Here is a 12,109-nt window from a genome sequence, read left to right as displayed (position 1 = left end):
GTAGTTGCAAAATACCACAGAAAGGCGGTATATCAAGTCCCATTTCCCTTCCCTTTCCCATCCAGTCAGCTCTTTAACAATGGTGGCATGAGATAATGCATAAGTATCCAGTGGGACTTAGATTATTTTACTTCTAGATTTCTCATGTCTTGGCAATAGAAAAAACGAGAGAGATTTATTGCAAAATTGGCCAAGTGTATTTACACAGCTGGAACTTGTATCACACTTTACATTGATATACACAGAACACTGAGGCCAATGTTCAGCAAAGTCCCATGTTGAGAAAACAAATGAAGAAAATATTAATTCTAGGCTAATATCTTCCTGTAGCGGCATCCCTAGATATAATCCAATTTGGACCGTAAATTCCCTGGTGGGATGGAATTGGTAACAATTCCACTACGCAAAGGACAGCATTGGATGTGTTTTCTTTCCTTTGTTTCCTTCTGTGGGCTCTGCAATTTTCCCTGCTGGCCTGTTTTGAACCAAATCATAGAGAAATGAACTTAAATTAGCCAAGGCTGCACTGTGTGCCACACAGCTTAGATTTGCAAGGGTTCATATTTCTGAGCTCATGAACGTGGAGCCATATGGCGAATGTGTGAGTTGGTCAGTGATCGAGCGAACTGAAGCCAGTTTCTGAATAACAATTAGGTGAGAAAGCAGACTAATTTTCCCCTAGCTGTAGGATGCACAACACATTACACCTTCCTTAGCCATGCTTGCAACAGCTGACTTGTCCCAGTGGAGTCAGGGACACAGCTATATTAGTTCAGCCACTTCTGTAAGCCATAATTTCAATGACACAACTAAACCATGACTTCTGAGATTTTTCTCATGGATGTACACATTAAGGGTGAGCTAATATGTAGATTGCTATCAGTATGGATAATTTAATACACAGAATGAGTTGAGAATAATGTGGTGTTGTACAGAAAAGCATTTCTCTTTTCATATAGTACCTGCCAAGAGATGTATCTGTGTTAGTTTATGAAGAATACAAAAACCTTTGTTTTTTATCCAATTTTTTTTATCCTAGGTCTGCTGGGGTTATTGCTCCACAGGATTCATATTATGCAGATCCTTGATTATATTCCATTTCTATTCAGTCCTTCTTCAGGGATAACAACAATCCTCACTTCATAATTTGAGAACCAGACGTAATTCATGATGCAAAGTTTTTGTTTAATCGAGGGCGGGGGAAGTGTTTGAATCACTGAACTTTGAAAACAACCAAATGGAGGAAATATTTCAATTTTACGGTTACAAAACATGACAGCTTTTAAATGAAACTCAGCTTGCTACTGATGTGACTTACTAAGAAGTCCTTTGACTAAGCTGTGGGAAGCGTTAGCATGTGCTTACCGTACTTTAAAAGGGCTTACCGCAGGCCATGTTCAGCTATCCTGTGGTAAGTTCCCAATTGGCTATCCGTGCACTAAACATATTTTTAAAATTTTTGCATGGAGGGGGCAACAGAAATGAGTGTATCTGGGTTTAAAAAAGGTTTGGACAAGTTCCTAGAGGAAAGTCCATAGTCTGTTATTGAGATAGATGTGGGCAGTGTGATTTTTCTAGCAAAAAAGGTGCTGGTACTCAAAGGCTAGGCCATGTTTCAGGAGTGGGGTTATCACTGAAGGGCCCACCCCATAATAGCCAGGCCCCCTGCAAACAGTCACAGAATCTATGACAAGACAGTGGGATACAGCCGGCTATCTCCCACTGAATACCACCTGATAGCTGACTAAATACCATTTAACTGGGCAGGTGCCATTCCTGGCTGGTTAAATGGTTTTGAATATCGGGGGGGGGGGGGGGGGGGGAAGTTAGTTTCATATCCTAATCTGCCATTAGCTTTGAGACCAGTGCCACATTACATGGTTCTATGTGGACAGTAAAGGACATATTTCAGCCAAACCCTGTCTGATAGAATTTATCCTGAATCAGAATATAGCCTATCAGATCAACCCAAATTTGCTGAAGAAACAAATGTTTCCTGAAATTTGTTCTCCACTATCTACTGCAATGTAACTAAAACATTATTCTAGAAAATTTCAAGACTATTAGGCGTAAGAGCCTAATAAACTTGAAGGCTCATATGTTAGAATGACCACAAAATGTGATGTTCCAGCTTCAGAATCTGAAAGACTAAGAATAACCCTCATTATTACTTGTAACGGGTTTTTCTTTTACAATTACTGATTCTTAAAGAAACAAAATACTGAATTTATGAAAATTGCAGTAGTCTTTGGCACACAACCTTGGTTTACTACTCTAGGGTTTTTTGGTGAGGTGCTGGAGGATAGTATTTCTACATTGGTTTCTGTCACACTTCTAAATATGTATTTTTTTTATGAAAACACCTGTGAAATAGATACATTGCTAGAGGAAAGCTGTTTTCAAGCTTGTGAGTCTAGAAAATGGTCAACACAAGTAGCTCTTACATTAAATTTCCCTACACTGAATGATTCGCTATATGAGAGCTATGCCTTCAAAATCACTAGTGCAAAGGACCAATATATTCAGTGCTAACTTTTGGGGTGTATGCACTGTCTAGTTGCTTCCTATTCAAGCAACTAAAGAGCAGTCACTGCCTCCTTCTCCTGACTAGAGATGTTTGTTCTGCCACTATTCTCCTGATGGACTATGAATCCAAAGAGCTGTTACTGCAGACGTCCTGACAAGAGTATTTTCTGATCCCTACTAGATTTTATGGCCCTCTCCAGTGGTTCTTCATCTCACACTCTCACTAGACACAGCTTTCAGTTATCTGGGCCCTAGGTTGTGGAAGGATCTTCCTTCCAAGTCTCTATGCCTCTTCAATCATATAAAGCTCCAAGCCCCTTTTAAAACCTATTTTCTTCATCTTTCCCTTCTGCTAATTTACTGTCTTCTACCCTTCCCCTTCATGCTTCTATCCCTTCCCTCCTCTCCCCTCACCTATCCTCAGTGCAGACTTTTATGATTAGATGGTTGTAAACTACTTAGTTTGCCTGTAAATGATTAATTTGTGGTATATATTTTTATTTGTGTTACATTTGTACCCCGCGCTTTTCCCCACTCATGGCAGGCTCAATGCGGCTTACATGGGGCAATGGAGGGTTAAGTGACTTGCCCAGAGTCGCAAGGAGCTGCCTGTGCCTGAAGTGGGAATCGAACTCAGTTCCTCAGTTCCCCAGGACCAAAGTCCACCATCCTAACCACTAGGCCACTCCTCCACTCCAAATGGCTGGACTAACTAACTAACTAACTAGAACATGGAGATAGTAATCTGTACCTCTAATGTGCTCCTGTCTCTCCCCCCCCCCCCCCCCCCCACCCCAGCTCAGCAGTTCAGCTATTTCAACCATATAGGTTAGAGACGAGTGAGCAGAAAAAGATGGAAGTTGTGACTGGAGAAAATAGACTCAGTTATGGTGTCAGGAGTAGAAAAAATAGCTTAAACGATAGGATTTAAAGAAGACTTTGGGATGGGGGGGGGGGGGGCAAGGAAGGGTCAGATAAGTGAGGGGAGCAAAGTCTATGGAGGGATTGAGAGTTGTGAAGGACCTAGAGGGATAGGAAGGGGAAAGAGACAGGAAAAGGTTTGGGGAGGGGGGAATCTGTGATAAGGGTGATGTAGATAAAATAGGAAGGGTTTGAGGGGATGGAATGGTAATGGGAAAGATTCCTGAAGAAGCTGTGGGGGGGAGAGGTGACACGAGTGAAGCTTGTAAGTAAGTGTGTTTTACTAGAAGGAGGGTTCATTTTTAGTATTTGAACAAGATGTCAGTTAGCCTACAGCTCTGAGTGCATTCCTATAGGAAGAAAGGCATTGTCCCATTCTTGGGGACCATTGCAGATAGCGTTCAAGCAAAACTACTTAATACAGCTTATCACTAAGGGTGATCCATCTTACAAAGAAAGAATGTGAACACAAGAAGGAATACTGAAATTACAAGCAACATGCAAATAAACATGGCAGCTGCATTGTTTTAATACAGGAGACAGATATGGAGGTTCTAGGTTTTAGTTCCTTTTCTCTTTTTTTTTCTGACAATCTAGAAGAGGGGGCAGGGAAGGGGGATCTGTATTGTTCTTGAGGTTTAGTAATGCTTAAGCTGTCAGACTATTACTCTGAGCTTCAAAACAAGAAAAAAGAAAGGGACTTTGATGTAAAATTAATTTATTGAATGAAAGTGTTATGCCTTGGGGCGGGGGGAGGTAATAACTTCACCATTTAATTTAATTTTCTGATAATATTCTCCCTTTTACAGGGAAGAACAACTTTCCTCTTAAACAGAACGCAGTACATGTTGAAGCTCATTTTCAAAGCTGAAAAATGTCTGAAAGAACCTAACATAGTAGATGACGGCAGACCTGCACGGTCCATCCAGTCTGCCCAAAAAGATAAATTCATATGTGCTACTTTTTTATTTGTACTGTCCTCTTCAGTGTACAGACCATATAAGTCTGCCTAGCACTATCCCCGCCACCCAACCACCAGCCCCGGCACAGACCGTATAAGTCTGCCCAGCACTATCCCTGCCTCCCACCACCGGCTCTGGCACAGACCGTATAAGTCTGCCCAGCACTATCCCCGCCACCCAACCACCAGCCCCGGCACAGACCGTATAAGTCTGCCCAGCACTAGTCCTGCCTCCCAACCACCAGCCCCAGCACAGACCGTATATGTCTGCCCAGCACTAGCCCCGTCTCCCAACCACCAGCTCTGCAAAGAGCCTAGATAGACATTTTTTCTGGTGAAAGCGTATATAAACATCATAATCAAAGTCAAATTTTAAAAAACGTCTGTGATCTGTGCATTCCCAAGATGAAGTTTTAAGAAGGGGGTTTTTCTTGAGAATTTCAGGGGCATGTCATGGGCAGTGTTATGAGATGGACATTTGTTAGCAATAAATGATAACAGAGATGTTTTGCACTGGAAACGAAACATCTCAATTTAGACCTACTATAAAAGTGAATAACTCAAGCTACAACTAGTCTTTGGACCCATCTGTGCTTTTGATGAGTTGAAAAGTGGAGAAGTGGATTTGGTTGTGTTCTGAAGGAGAATTGCTGAGTGGTTTTGTTCTGCACCTATACTCATGGAGGCAGGATGCATGTTTGACCCAAAACTATTCAAAGTTGCCAAAAATTGCAGGAAGACGTTAGGAAACTGGAAGACTGGGTATCCAAATGGCAGATGAAATTTAATGTGGACAAATGCAAAATGATGCACATTGGGAAGAATAATCTGAATCATAATTATGTAATCCTAGGGCCCACCTTAGGAGTCAGCACTCAAGAAATAGATCTAGGCGTCATTATAGACAATACGCTGAAATCTTCTGCCCTGTGTGCAGTGGCTGCAGCCAGAAAAGCAAACAGGATGCTAGGAATTATTAGGAAAGAGATGGTAAATAAGATCAGGATTATTATAATGCCTCTGTATTGCTCCATAGTGCAACCTCACCTTGAGTATTGTGTTCAATTCTGGTCGCCATATCTCAAAAACGATATTGCAGAATTAGAAAAGGTTCAAAGAAGAGTGACCAAAATGATGAAGGGGATGGAACTCCTCCCATATGAGGAAAAGCTAAAGAGGTTCGGGCACTTCAGCTTGGAAAAGAGATGGCTGAGGGGGAATATGATTGAGATCTATAAAATCCTGAGTGGTGCAGAATGGATGGAAGTGAATCGATATTTCACTCTTTCAAAAAGTACAAAGACTCGATGAAATTACATGGAAATACTTTTAAAACAAATAGGTGGAAACATTTTTTTTAGTCAAAGAATAATTAAGCTCCGGAACTTGCTGCTGGAGGATATGGTAACAGCGGTTATTGTATCTGGGTTTAAAAAAGGTTTGGACAAGTTTCTGGAGGAAAAGTCTATAGTCTGTTATTGAGAAGAACATGGGAGAAGCCACTGCTTGCCCTGAGATTTGTAGCATGGAATGTTGCTAGTAATTGGGTTGCTGCCAGGTACTTGTGAACTGGATTGGCCACTGTTGGAAGCAGGATACTGTGCTACATGGACCATTGGTCTGACCCAGTATGGCTATTCTTGTGTTCTTATGCTGTGTTACTGAGTGCTGTGTGCTACTGCAGTGTTTGTGAATGCTCTGCTGTGTGGTGGTGTTGGGAGAGTGAGTGTTGTGTGCTAGTGGGGAGAAAGTAAGTGTGGTGTGCTGGTGTTGGTTCAGTGTCTCACTAGGTGGAGTAGGTATAAGTGTGCACAGTGGTGTTACTGGGGTTAGTGCATTGCACCTGTGGTGGCAGGATGCCTGCACATTAACCATGAATGTGCTGGATGCTATTGTGGGTGATGATTTGTTGGATGTGGTTGACAGTAAGGAAGGGAGGGCTAGGAGGGTATCAGAGTATTTAGGCTCAGGGCCCAGTTTCTGGACCTCACTGATCAGGAGTGCCTTACTAGGTACCACTTTGATAGAGCTGCCATTTAACACCTCTGTGAACAGCTACAACCCCTCCTCCAGGCTGGGATACACGAGAATAATCCAGTGCCAGTCCACCTTAAGATCACAGTCACCCTCGCCTTTCTTGCCACTTGCACATTTCAGGCAGTGCTAGCAGTCAATGCAGGCCTCATTCAGCTTGCCATCTCTTACTGTCTTTCCTAGTTCCTCAATGCTTTCCTGACCCACGCCTCACAGTATATCAACTTCCTTACTACCGCCCATGCCCTCCAGAACAATATGATTCAGTTCTATTCCGTAGTCCACTTCCCCTCAAACATAGGCGTCATTGACTGCACACATGTCACACTCAGGACCCCCCCCCCCCCCCCCCCGACACATGAGGATATTTATAGAAATAGAAAATCCTAACACTCCATGAACATGCAAGTGATGTGTGATGCCCAGGGAGAGATTGTGGATGTGTGTGTTTGGTTCACTGGCAGCTGACTCCTTGATAAGCAGTACAGGGTTTCTCCATCTCCATACCAACATCCCCGAATATCCCTAGGTCACCACACTGCCTCCCCCCATGATACTTCCAGAACCTACACCCATTATTCGCACCCCATAAGGTGCCCAGACCAGCCAATACACATCCATGTCTGTGATCTATGCTCCCTCTCCACAGGTGACAGAGGCTCATAACTCTTACAATGCACACCCAGAATGAGGCATAGAAGCAATACATTAGGGCCATTAGACCACCAGGCCATCATTGAATGGACATGTGGGCAGCTCAAAAATAGATTTTGATGCCTTGACTGTTCGGGGAGGGGGGTCTCCTTTACTTCCCAAAGAAAGTAGTCAAAATCTTCATGACCTGCAGTATGCTGTTCAACTTTGTACAGCAAAGAAGACAGCTTCTTCCAGAGGACAGACAGCAGCATCAGCGGGTAGACCAGGAAAATGATGATATCCCCCTTTTCCCACAGAGATGACCAGTCACCACACCAGTTGGGCATCCATGCCAGACAAACACTCAAGAGAGACACTTTCAATAAAAGTAAGCGCACAATTTATTAGTGCTCACAATATCCTAAACCCATACTCCCACCACCCCTTCATGACCATCACTACAACTAACCACCATACACACCTTATCCTTACCCCTATCCCTGGCAATATCACCACCACATGGGAATTATGTGGCTCACAGCACAACCTCTCCCCCTCCTACATCCCCTCCCTCACCCCTCTCCCACCCCTCCCTCTAGCCGCTGATGATGGTCCCATCCTCTCAGAAGACACCAAAGTGTCAGAGGCCTCCCCTGTGGTGTTTGAACTGTCCTCAGAGTTCTCACTGCACCCTGCAACTTGAAAATTAGGTCACTTTCTTGGCCCTGTGGCTGATATGCTGCTGGGTACAATACCCAGCACTGCACTGAGTGCTATGCCTGAGGGACTTGGCTTCATGCCAGACACACTGGTCCTGGATCCAGTGAGGGCAGACTGCAGCCACTTTGATTAGGGGTAAGGTACAGCAGTTGAGGTGGTAGTTGTGCTGATGCTATAGTTGCTCTGGGCACTGGTCCCAGAGCTCCAGTTGCTGCAGACGGTGGTGCTGAAGGAATGTTGGCCTCAGTGATCCAGTGGTAGGGTCAGGCACCTCCTGGGTTGGCAGTATGCTGGACAGTGCCTCGGTGTAGGCCTGCAGATCTCTCTGAACCCCTACAAGCTGCTACCAGATGTTACAGCAAGCATCCTGGCTCTCCCGCTGCATGGTACACAACACCTGCAGGCTGCTCTCCTGGGCTTGCATGCTTCACTCTCACAGATGTAGACCCTCACGTATCATTTGGAATTTCTGTTGCCGGTAGTCAGCCATGTCACAGTTTTCTACCAAGAGTCTGGTGGCCAAATGGATAATCTTCTGCCTGTGGCGAGAGGCTCCCTTATAGGACAGCTGGCTCCTCTACCTCTTCTGGGTCATCTGGCAGCTCAGGGAAAGGGGGGATACTGGGTGCACAATTAACTCCTCCTGCTCTTCCTCCCCTGCAGCTGGTTACACCCTTGCAGCCTTTCCTTCCTCTGCTGCTGCTATGGTGCCCTCTCCTGACCCCTCTGCTACTACAGACTCACCCTCCTCTGCAATAGCTGACTGGCCTGGCTGCTGGGTCCATCATCCCTATCGGAGTCAGAGTCAACACCTGCCAAGGTAAGTACATAGAAATTTCACAGTGATGATGGCTAACTTGTCAATCTGTTGCACCCTTCCTGGTCATATCCCTCTATGTGCAATTGTATATCAGAGGTGATGAGGACTGCCATTGTTTACCAACAACATATCTGCCATCACATTCCACAGTGGAGAAGTATTGTGTCCTGTTAACCTCAGAACCCCAGATGCCGGACAGCCACAAAAGTAGGTGAGTAAAGGAGAGATGATAGTGGGAGTATACCATAGGCCAGAGTGAGAGGGCTAAGGGTGGTTGGAAACCAAGAATAGCCAGTGTTTTGTGATGGGCAGAGGGGGACATAGGGAGAGCTGCACAGAAAAAGACAGGAACAGTGGGACTGCAACTGGTGCCTTTAGCTTTCCCATACCAAGGCAGTAACCATTATGCTATGCTCCATGTTTAAGACATGGCCCCTGAAAACCTGATTTTATGGCTGTAGTCTGTTGTGCCTTCTTATCCCCCCTCCTCTCAGGAAACCCTTCTGTACTAGGTTTTTCAATCATTCTCTCTCTCCCCCCCCCCCCCCCCCCCCCAACATTTCCCCAGCTTTAGGGAGAGAGGATTAGATAGAGACAGCTGCCAGCACATCTTGAGTTCAAAAGTCCTACCTGGCTCCCCTGCCTGTGCTGAGGTACCGTGGCTTCCAAGGATTTTTTTTTTATTTTTTGTTACATTTGTACCCTGCGCTTTCCCACTCATGGCAGGCTCAATGCGGCGGGCAATGGAAAGTTAAGTGACTTGCCCAGAGTCACAAGGATATGGGTGGAGGCCCTGGGAAGAACTCAGTAAACTGCCTGCTCCACAGGGGTGAGGTTCTGAATGTTGGCCTCCTGAGGGTTGGCCCCAGCCTTGGCTTTGACATCCCTCTTCAACTGCCTCTATTTTCTTTTACAGTCTTCCACATCTCTGTTCTCATGAAAGACCGCATTTAGCTTGTGCATATAGCCACCCACTCTTGCTGTTTTGTGTATTCCACAACCCTTTGCCTTTTAGGGGCAAACAGAGTGGCAAGGTGTGCCACTACCTTCTTCACTAGAAGTTTGTAGGGGTATTTCCCTGTGATCTAGCCTAAGCTGGTCTTGGCCTATAGAAGCCTATGACATCTTGGTATAATAAGATAGCTGCTGCAACATCTCTGTGTCAGCAAGATCCAGCTTCAGCTTGTGGAAAATCACTGACAAGCTTGCTAAAGCCAAGGACAGTCTGTGTTCTAAACACCCCCTTCTATCACCCTGAGAACAGAGTAGGGAGGCAGACATGGCTCCAGAAGTTACCATTCTCCAAGGTCACAAAACAAAGAACACTTCTTGCCCATGTACTGAACTGGACAAAATCATGATTGGTTCCTACCGTCACCTGACCGAGAGGTACGGGGAAAGCGGGAACAGAAGTAAGTTAGTGAGTCGGAGACCCTTGGAAGAGGGGCAACTGGTAAGAGGACCTGAGGAATCCAGCAAGGCTCGGGGGAGCCAGAGACGTTGTATGATACCAACCTCATGACCTGCATCCTGGTGGAAATACCTGTGGCAAAGATATTGGCTCTGATAACCAAAGGAGAGACGGGGACCTACTTTGTTGCTGATAAAGACCTGCACTACATAAGACACAGACAGCTAAGAGAGCGTCTGGGGAGATTCTGCTCCGGTCTTATCTGAAGCCGTCATCACGACAGCGTGGTAAGATCACAGTGATATATTTCCTGGTCTGGGGTTAGGCAGTGGTTTTATCTAAGTACGACTGGTTTATGTCAGCTCTTGGTCAGGGACAGATGCTAATGTGTATTTTGCATAAGATGTGATAAGTTTCATAAGGATTATTAGGTTATCATTTGTACTGTTCTAATCATTACCGTACTTAGTCTCAGGATAATCAGAGTGTAGTTTAGACAATATATTTTCGGTAGTGCTCATATCAGTAAGGGATATTTTTATTGCATAAGCTAGCGCAGAGTATTTCTATTTTTTTATCCATAATAAAGCTAATATATATATCTATCAGCTGTGTCTTTCTTTTTCACTCTACACACCAACACCTGGAGAGGTGCCAGAAGCAAGATTCCTGTATCTCACCCTAGACAGAGCTAGTGAGTCTGTTAGGCAGACTTATGCATCAGGGAATCTTGGTATAAGTAATCTGTGGGTACCTGTTGCCCTAGGTATTATTTATCTCACCCTACAAGTTCCACCTCAGCAGTGCTAAAGTTCCCCTTCCTATTAAGGGATTCTTTTGGACAGCCATGGCTGGTAGGGATGTGGAATTTTGAAAATCCCAAGATGGACATTTTTATAGGGAATTCAAGATGTCTCAGCCATGGGCAGTTAGATGTTTTGGGTGGAGTTGTATAGAATTTGATAATGACCCATATTTTTTGTGGATGTTTGGTGGAGAATGACATCTAAATGGAGAGCTTTAGATGCAATTTTTGACCCTCATTGTTGCTATAATGTTTCCAAGGAGAAGTAACTTGTTATCATGATGGCATTTTATACATCTGTGAAACTAACTAATTTCCTCCCTATCCTGACCCCCCAACACCAGGCAGCTGAAGAGAGTAGGTCAGGAACCACCAGAACTCAACATGTGGTAAACATTGAGCTTAGAGCTCACCCTTCCTCTTATTGTAGGGAATTTACCAGACACCTTGTATGCCTGATTTGTTTGGTAACACAGGATTTCTTACATTTTGTAGGAGCTGGCAGTTGGACTAAATAGGGTGCTGACACTGGCCAGTATGCAAACCAAGAACAGCCGTGGACTTTGAGCCATCTTTCGATGGACTTTCTTAGTTATCATTTTAATGCTGTGACAATGAAGCTGTGGGGAAATGTGTGTAATACCCCATGGGATGGGTATTACTAGAAACATAGTGTTAATTGATTCCAGAAGCCCTGGGGGGAGGGAGGTCCCTGCCAGTGGACTAGAGTTGGAGTGCCCCTGCATGGGAGGAGTCCCAGCCCAATGGGAATGCTGTTGAAATAAGTTGCAGAGAAAAATTGTATCCCTGTGGAGAGTGACAGCAGAGATAGAGTTTGGGTTCAATAAAAGGAGCTGTGAGGTACAAGGGGCCTTTGATTGCCTGTACCCCCACCAGGAACCTCGGGGACATTAGGAGATCCTGGAATGAAGGAATAAATACAAGCTGGCTAAAGGAGCAACTGCTGCCCCTATAAGCAGTGGCGTTCCTAGGCTGCCTGACACCCGGGGCGGATCGCCGATGCACCCCCCCCCCCCGGCAAAATTACACCCTCCCCCCGGGTGCATTTTTTCCTGCTGGGGGGGTGCCTTGCGCCTGGTGACCGAGTCCGCTCGTTCCCTCCCTGCTGCTCGCTCTGCGTGGAACAGGTTACTTTCCAGTGGCGTGTACCTGTGGTGGACCGCCCCCCCTTGGTACGCCACTGCCTATAAGTGCAACTGGAGAGGGTACGAGAGCTTCAGGTGGCTCAGGGGAGTCCAGCTTGGAAGTGGGGTC

The sequence above is a fragment of the Microcaecilia unicolor genome, chromosome 3 (genome assembly GCF_901765095.1).
Source record: "Microcaecilia unicolor chromosome 3, aMicUni1.1, whole genome shotgun sequence".
NCBI classification, from domain to species: domain Eukaryota; kingdom Metazoa; phylum Chordata; class Amphibia; order Gymnophiona; family Siphonopidae; genus Microcaecilia; species Microcaecilia unicolor.
The sequence above is the reverse complement of the archived record's forward strand: the minus strand, read 5'-3'. Positions refer to the sequence as shown.